Source organism: Papaver somniferum, chromosome 7, assembly GCF_003573695.1.
Source record: "Papaver somniferum cultivar HN1 chromosome 7, ASM357369v1, whole genome shotgun sequence".
In the NCBI taxonomy this organism is placed as follows: Eukaryota; Viridiplantae; Streptophyta; class Magnoliopsida; order Ranunculales; family Papaveraceae; genus Papaver; species Papaver somniferum.
In genome coordinates this window covers 25552915-25561385 of record NC_039364.1, presented here as the reverse complement: position 1 = coordinate 25561385, position 8471 = coordinate 25552915, and the positions used below count along the sequence as shown (strand labels likewise).

Sequence of the window (8471 nt, the reverse complement as noted above, 5' to 3'; positions counted from 1 at the left end):
TAAGATGTTTTAATACCGATTTTAGTGAGGATTCCCCGATGTGAAATTCTTCACTAGAATCTCTTATATCACTCAAATCTCCCAAAATCCTTCTTATTCTTCTATAACTAAAACTTAAATAGATAAAATCAAAATGTAAGTTTAATCTTCATACATGTAGGGGATACTCGAGAGTAATTTAGTTATTACCAAGATTATTTGCATAAGGGATACTTCAACTACTTTATAGTAAATTTTTTTTCCTTTTTTTGAGTATCCCCCAATTTGTGAGAGTATCTCAACTATAGATCATGTGTGTACAATTTCATCTATTTGTAATATCCTTGACCATTATACGTAAAACCTTGGTCAATATACGTATAATGGTCAAGGATAGTACAAATGGATACAAATCCGCTTCTGGTATTCTGTTTCTCCAGAAGTTGAAGTCAGAAGTAAAAATATTTTGCTTCACAAAGAGTTAACTTTTCTGTTTCTGGAAATCATTCTGAAATTGATTACCCAAATCAATTTCTGACTTTTTTACTTTTAATAGTAAAAAAACAACTTCGGGATGTGTACCAAACGCGCTATAACTCTCCGTCACGGGAGAGCAATGGAATGGCTATATTATTAGGACGCGACACGCTAAAGAAAGGCGCTTTTTTGTGCCACCACTTGTGACAGCCACATGCCGGGTCTTTTCACTTCTCACCAAAGTTTTCATCCACCTAAAATTTGTTTTTTTTTCATTTTTCCTTCTTCTTACTTTAGATCGACGAGATTGAAAGAGTTGGGGCTTAATTAGGGATCTAGATGGCCTGTGAATTCCCTTGATTAGCTTGATTCAAAATATCTTTAATCTCCAATCATCACTGGCAACACCTTAGGTTTTTCTTTTTTTAATCTTCTTCCACTTTCATTAAAATTGGGGCATGATTTGATGATGAAGATGAGGAAGGTCTTCTGCCAACGGCAATGCTTAAAGGAAGGTAGCAGATTTGGCTAATTATAAATTTGTGGTGCTGCAGGAAGGTGATTTGTTGATTTTCCTTACTAAAATGCATTCATTTTCTCAATTGGTACTAAAATTGCTGTTGTTGTTGCAGAAATCATGCTGCTCATCCTAAATAAATACCATATTTTGGTTTGCTATACATGTTCCTAAGGTTTGTTTCTTCATCCATGATCTGATTCTAATGACTAATTTGGGTTGTTTGATATACATGTTCCTAAAGCTACTGAATGAAAAGTTTGAGTTTAAGCTATCCACAATATGACCAACCATTCCATCTTAAATGTGGTAAGTACTGGAGATTTGATATTCATATTGTTAGATTATAACATGTAGGTGGGACTAATTTGTGTGATTAACACCATATGCAGATTCAAATTGTGTACTACAAAGTCTCAATCAAATATTATGTCAGAACGCAGAAATAGACAACAATGACATATCATTATCTACTATTTATCAAGCTATTAAACTACACTGAACAGTTAAATAAACAACTAATAACCAAAATTATCTGGTTAACATCTCCTACGCAGAAGTTGAATATAGAAAAGCTCGGATATTCAGATTGAATAATAATGCTGAACTATATTTTTGTTCAGGGCAGAGGGATAAGAGATAATGCTGCTATTCTTCCTACTTATTTGGAAATTTGGAAAGTGCAGATACAAGGATCCGTTCTCCCATCCTAGAGGCTCAATTTAGTATTGGGTTCTGGACTTCCAATTAGCATTTGTTCTCTAGCTTCGACATTCCCACGAACTTCCACTTCAGTAATGCAGTTATCCCCAGACTTGGACATCGATTTTTGTTGCTGTTGCTATCCTGGATGACTAGGAACTGCCTGGGTAGCACTAACAGACATCGTGGCACTGCTGGTACTGGCTGTTGTGGTAACACTGGAGGACGTTGAGGCAGTAGTTCCCAGTGTTAGATCGGTGTTGATACTACCATCAGTGTCGTTGTCCCCACTATTGGACGCTGATACTAGTTGCTGTTGATGTCCTTGATGAGGAACTGCTGGGTTGATGATACTAAAGAACATCGTGGCAGTGCTTGTACCAGCTGTTGTGGTGACATTGGAGGACGTTGAGGCAGTGGTTCCTAATATCAGTTTGGTGTTAGCATTATGAGCAGTATCATTACGAAACAGAGGTTGTGGTCTACTGTCACTCTGATTACCAAGATATCTAAGACTTTTTTCTCCTTCAACAGTTGATTGTGTATTGAGGCCTTCAGTAATGACTTCTTCTCTTAACAGAACGTCATCTCCTCCAACACTTGCAGCTGCGTCTTTGTAAAATTTGCTGTCATAGAGATGACAGAGAACCCAGTCGTCGTCTTTATTCATCATACTGGTCTCATCATTACCTTGATTTAGCACGAATTCTTTCATGAGCCATTCGGTTTTATCTCCGGTCTTCTTACTCTTACCGTTGTAGAATGTAAAACTGTTCTTGTAGGCGATTACCGTACCGGGGAGTCCCTCTATGGGCTTAGTTCCAGAGTTCTGCCACACTCCGCTGTTTCCTCCAACAGTACGTTTTGTTCGAGTGCCTTTTTCACTCACTTTCTGGGTTGGGGTAAAATAAAAAGCGTGTCTCTCTGGGTTCCTTTCTGCAGGAAATATTCATCCACATGCATTTAGTGATTCAGGCAGGTACCATATCTCAGAATAAGGTCCAGAATAAACAAAGACTGGGAAAAAAAAAAAAAAGGTAGACAGGATGTGGTTACCTAAGAGTTCTTGAGGGTGAAATGCATAAATGTCAGCCTCGGTGATTTCAGGAGCCCTAAAGTGTGGGTTAGCAACCTTTGGTATTAAGTACTTCAGCACCAATTCTAGTCCGTTGGCTGAAACCTGTAGCCGTATGGAAGTCCAGTACGGTGATTTATCTGAGGCCTACGGTGACATAGGATTGAATTTCAAGAAACAGAAAATAGAAGCAAGAACAACATCAGAAAGATTTGAACGAAGGAGAGAAAGAAAATGATACTAACTACTAAGACAGAGACATAAGACATTGTACCTAATCATTGAAGTTTGTTGTTCAGTTCTTGGCGATGGATCAATGGAAGGAGTGATTCTTGATGGGTATCTGATAAGGAGAAAACCCTTTCGTCAGACATGAATGTACAGAGAGAGAAATAAATAGAGAAGGAGAAAATAAGAAACAAGTAATGAACAATGAAGTTATGATCAGCAACTTACAGTGTTGTTTCAGGTTGAGAATTCTCCTCATCTGATATCTTTCGTTTTCCCGTAATTCTCCGTAAATCTGAATCCTCGTTGTTGTCTTTCATATTTTAGACTTTGAGGTGATCTTGCTAAACAGTAATAGCAGTCTTTGTTTTGTTTTAATTTCTCTGGTTTGAATCTTCTAGTTCCTGGAACAGTAATGGTGGTGCTTCTTTTTTAGTTTTTTGATCTCTTCCAATTGTTTTGCGGTATTTTATATACGGGTCTGATGTTATTGCTTTTGATTGTTTGACTAAGTCGTCTCACTTTGACCATTCCGTTATTGTTTAGCCAAAACTGAGACGGAGCTGCATGTAAGGTATGAGTCGTACCGTATGAACTTCGTATGATCAGCAATACCAAAAATGATGAGAATTAACTTTTAATCTAACAAGGTTCTACAGGTTAAATCAGTTCAACACAAAATTGGTTTCGCATTCTATTCAAATTTTCGCCTGTTGCTTACATTAATACACCAAAATTTTACAAAATGTTGATGGAATAAAATATTTGGTGGTTACAAACATCAGAAGAGTGTAACTATGATTCAATTCATTCTATATGTTGAACAATGTCAAGACCTGGCTTGGGTAAAGATCGACAATCATGTCTCAAAAGCTGCACGCACACTATGCTCAACAGAAAATTGAATCTGGTTCTCTGGAAAATCTTCTGGTGCTAGGTGAAATCTGTCACAGTGTGACAATTAGAGTCTTACTGCTCTGACAGCTAAGTAGTTACTGTAGGTCTGTTGTTAGTAATTCTGTTGTGTGCTTAAATACTTGTTAAGGGAAGGTATCGGATGTCGACACGTGTGTTGCATCCATTGAGTATTGGTTAGGGTCACTGATTAGTATTTAGCCGTCCTGTAAGAATACCTTCCTGATCATCTGAATTTTAATGAAGTTTACTTCTTTGGCTGCGCCGTTTGAGCACAAAATTGGCCTGAGTTTCGATTCAGGAGGTGATTTCATCACCGATCTATCCTAATTTCAGAATCTGTTTGACAAATTGTTGTATCAATACAACATTTGGCATCAGAGCCGTTCCATTTCACTCAAATCACCCACAAATTTTTTTCATCATGACCTTGAAGGATGTTGAATCAGAGGTTCGGAAACTCAAAGGATCTTATGATAAACTTACTACAGACGTGACTGATATTCGTGGTGCAGTTGATAAGCTGTCAAAACAATTCGAAACCCTTCTCAAGTTCTTGGATAAGCCACCACTCACTCCTGAGAAAGAATCTGGATCTCATTCAGCGGCTAATGAGACTCACTCCTTTCCTCCTCCGTTTTACACTACTCCTCAATATCGAGTTCCTAAACTAGATTTTCCACAATTCGATGGTGATAATCCGAGGGGTTGGATACAAAAAAGCGAAACATACTTCAAACTTAATGGAATTGAAGATCACATGAAGGTAAATATTGCTGCAATTTACTTAGAGGGTAAAGCTGAAAAATGGTTTTTAAATTTTCAGGTCAATCGACCTCGTATTACATGGCCAGATTTAGCTACTCATTTAATTGCTAGATTTGAAAATCCAATTGAAGAAAATTTTATGGGTAGTTTCAATAAATTAGTTCAACTCTCTATTGTGGATGATTATTATGAAGCATTTGAGTCCTTAAAAGCATTAATGTTGAACATGAATCCTACTCTTATTGAGGATTACTTCGTTATGAGTTTTTTGAGTGGTCTCAAGGAGGAGATTGGAAAGTCTGTATCCATGTTTCAACCTGCAACACTTACCGAGGCTTTCTCACTAGCTAGACTTCAGGAACAGAAAGTCAATCTAGCTGCTTCAACCAACAAAAAAATTACTAGATCTTTTAACACCTCATATTCTTCTAACAGACAATACCCTTCACCCTCCTTTCCACCTAAACCCATTTTAACTTCACCTAAATCTATACCCCCAACACCAAAATCTTTTTTCACACCTCAGTACAAGCCTTCCACTACAAGACCCACAATTAAAAGACTCACTCCAGAGGAGATGCAAAAGAGAAGGGATCAAGGACTGTGTTATAATTGTGATGCTGTTTACAAACAAGGCCACCTCTGCAAAGGGAAACAAAAGATATTCATGTTACAGATGGAACCCTCTGACTCACAAGAAACTGAGTAAGAGGATGAGGTTTTTGAGGAAGCTGTAGAATCACTAGTGCAATCTGACATGGAGATATCATTACATGCTCTTACAGGCACTGTCACAGGAGACACCATCAGAATCCCTGGCATTCTTCATAAGCACAAGGTGTCCATATTAATTGATTCAGGTAGTACCACTATCTTTATAGATAGTACTTTAGCTTCTAAAATCCATTGCCCTGTCACTCAAACTGCTCCTATGATGGTGATTGTAGCCAATGGTGACAAAACTGTGAGTACTGGTCTATGTCCTAAACTGCAATGGAGTATGCAGGGCCATCATTTTACTGAAGATTTGAAAATTTTACCTTTAGGGGGCTCTGATATTGTGCTTGGAGCTGACTGGCTCAGAAAATTAGGTGAGGTGATATTTAACTTTTCTAAGTTAAGTATTTCTTTCAAGCATCATAACAAGAAAATTACTTTACAAGGTTCTCCTCCATCTACTTCCTTACTCATGGTTAGTGGCTTAGCTGTCAAAAGGTTTATTTCAAAAACTACTCATGGAGTTATTGGTCATTTATTCTCTATATCTACCACTCCTCCTCCTTCACCTCCTACAGCTATCTCCCCATTGTTACAAGAGTTCAATGACATATTTCAGGAACCTACTCAACTTCCACCTAAAAGAAGTTTGGATCACAAAATTCCATTGCAACCATTTTCAATACCAGTAAACCAAAGAGCTTATAAATGCCCATATATCCAAAAATCTACAGTTGAACAACTTGTGAAAGACATGCTTAACTCTGGTGTAATTCAACCTAGCCACAGTCCATTTGCTTCTCCAATTTTGTTGGTCAAAAAGAAAGATAACTTTTGGAGATTCTGTGTTGATTACAAGAAACTCAACAACATCACCATTAAAGATAAATTCCCCATTCCAATTGTGGATGAATTATTAGATGAGTTGAAGGGTGTCATTATTTTAACCAAGATTGACCTTAGAGCTGGTTATCATCAGATTAGAGTTCATGATTTGGACATCTTCAAAACAACTTTTAGGACTCATCAAGGGAATTATGAGTTAAAAGGTCATGCCATTTGGCCTGACAAATGCACCAGCTACATTCCAGGCTTTAATGAATGAGATTTTTCATCCTTACTTGAGGAAATTTGTTCTTGTTTTCTTTGATGACATCCTTGTTTACAGCCCCAGTATGGAGGACCATTTAGAACATTTGAAGATTGTTTTTTCTCTCCTTAGACAGCACCAACTCTTTGCTAAGATGTTTAAATGTTTCTTTGGCCAACCTTCTTTGGAGTACCTTGGCCACATAATTACAGCTAATGGTGTTTGTGATGATCCATCTAAGATTGCCTGTATGCAAAACTGGCCACTGCCCAAGACCATCAAGGAGTTAAGAGGTTTTTTGGGGCTTACTGGTTACTACGGGAAATTTGTCCAGGGGTATGGCTTGATCAGTAAAACTTTAACATCTCTTCTCAAGAATAATTCCTTCATATGGAGCCTAGCTGCAAACACTGCATTTAAACAGCTCAAGAAAGCAATGACAACTACTCCAATTTTGGCTTTACCTGACTTCACTAAACCTTTTATTGTGGAAAGTGATGCAAGTGACACATGTTTAGGTGTAGTACTCATCCAAGAAGGCAGACCCATTGCTTTTTCAGCAAGCCCTTGGGTCCAAGATCTCAAGCACTTTCTACTTATGAGAAAGAATTTCTTGCCATTGTCATGGCTGTGCAAAGATGGAGACAATACTTACAGGGCTCCAAGTTCATCATCAGAACAGATCATCAAAGTCTGAAATATTTTCTTGAGCAAAAGATCACTACTCCATTGCAGCAAAGATGGCTAATCAAACTCTTAGGTTTTGATTACAGTATTGAATACAAAAAAGGGTCTGACAATGTGGTAGCTGATGCTCTTTCCAGAAGGCCCATGGACTATGCTACTTGCCATTCAGTAATTCTCTCTACACCAACTTGGGTTCAAGAAGTAACCACCAGCTATACTACTGATGATAAGGCACAACACCTTATTTCTCAACTTCTTCTCAACCCTAATAGTGTTCCACACTTCACTTACAAGGATGGTGTTTTGAGGTACAAGAATAATATCTACATTGGAGAAGGAAGCAATATCAGACACAACCTTCTTACTTCACTACATGCATCTGCCATTGGTGGTCATTCAGGTAACCAAGCAACTTCTGTTAGAGCTAGAAGTCATTTTTATTAGAGGGGCATGCATAGAGACATTGTGCTCTTTGTTTCTCAATGTGAGGTTTGTCAAAGGAACAAAAGTGACATGACAAATTCTGCTGGATTGCTTCAACCTCTTCCTATTCCTGAGCAGACATGGCAGCATATCACTATGGACTTCATAGAGGGCCTCCCTATCAGCAACAAGAAAAGTGTCATCCTGGTGATTGTTGATAGGTTGACTAAATATGCACATTTTGTTGCTCTTGAACATCCATACACAGCTGACACTGTAGCCAAGGCTTTTCTAACTCGGGTTTTTAAGTTGCATGGGATGCCTTCATCCATTGTGTCTGACAGGGATAAGGTCTTCACTAGCCATTTTTGGAAAGACTTATTCAAGGCACTAGGGAAAAGCCTTAACCTTAGCACAGCTTATCACCCTCAGATAGATGGCCAAACTGAGAGGGTGAATGCTTGCTTAGAAAATTACTTAAGATGCCTCACAGGGAACAAGCCTAGCAAATTGAGTGAGGGGCTAGCTCTAGCTGAATGGTGGTACAATACCAGCTTTCATACCAGCTTGAAGATTTCTCCATTCCAAGCACTTTATGGGTATGTACCTCCTCACTTAGCTTTTCCTTCTCAAATCACTACTTCAGTAGAAGCAGTTAAAGTTTACCTTAAAGAGAGAGCAGCTTGTCTTGATGTTCTCAAAGAATCCCTCCATAAGGCTCAAGAGAGAATGAAACTGTATGCTGACCAGTCCAGAAAAGATAGATCCTTTGCAGTGGGGGATATGGTGTATTTGAAACTCCAGCCTTACATACAAGCCTCCCTAGCCTTGCGCAAGAACTTTAAACTCTCCTCCAAGTTTTATGGACCATTTCAGGTGTTGCAAAGAATTGG

General features: G+C 38.3%; 1 long non-coding RNA gene across 4 annotated transcripts; it reads left to right on the top strand.

The window, feature by feature from the left end:
• The first annotated feature begins 655 nt into the window (after window positions 1–655).
• Window positions 656–3478, top strand: LOC113296746. Of its 4 annotated transcripts, none has more exons than XR_003333116.1 (3): window positions 656–1014; window positions 1089–1148; window positions 1602–3478. It is a non-coding gene; the product is annotated as an uncharacterized LOC113296746 (long non-coding RNA). The 4 variants fall into 4 exon arrangements; XR_003333113.1 differs by having other exon boundaries at window positions 1597–3478; XR_003333115.1 differs by having other exon boundaries at window positions 1089–1282.
• Window positions 3479–8471: the final 4993 nt, after the last annotated feature.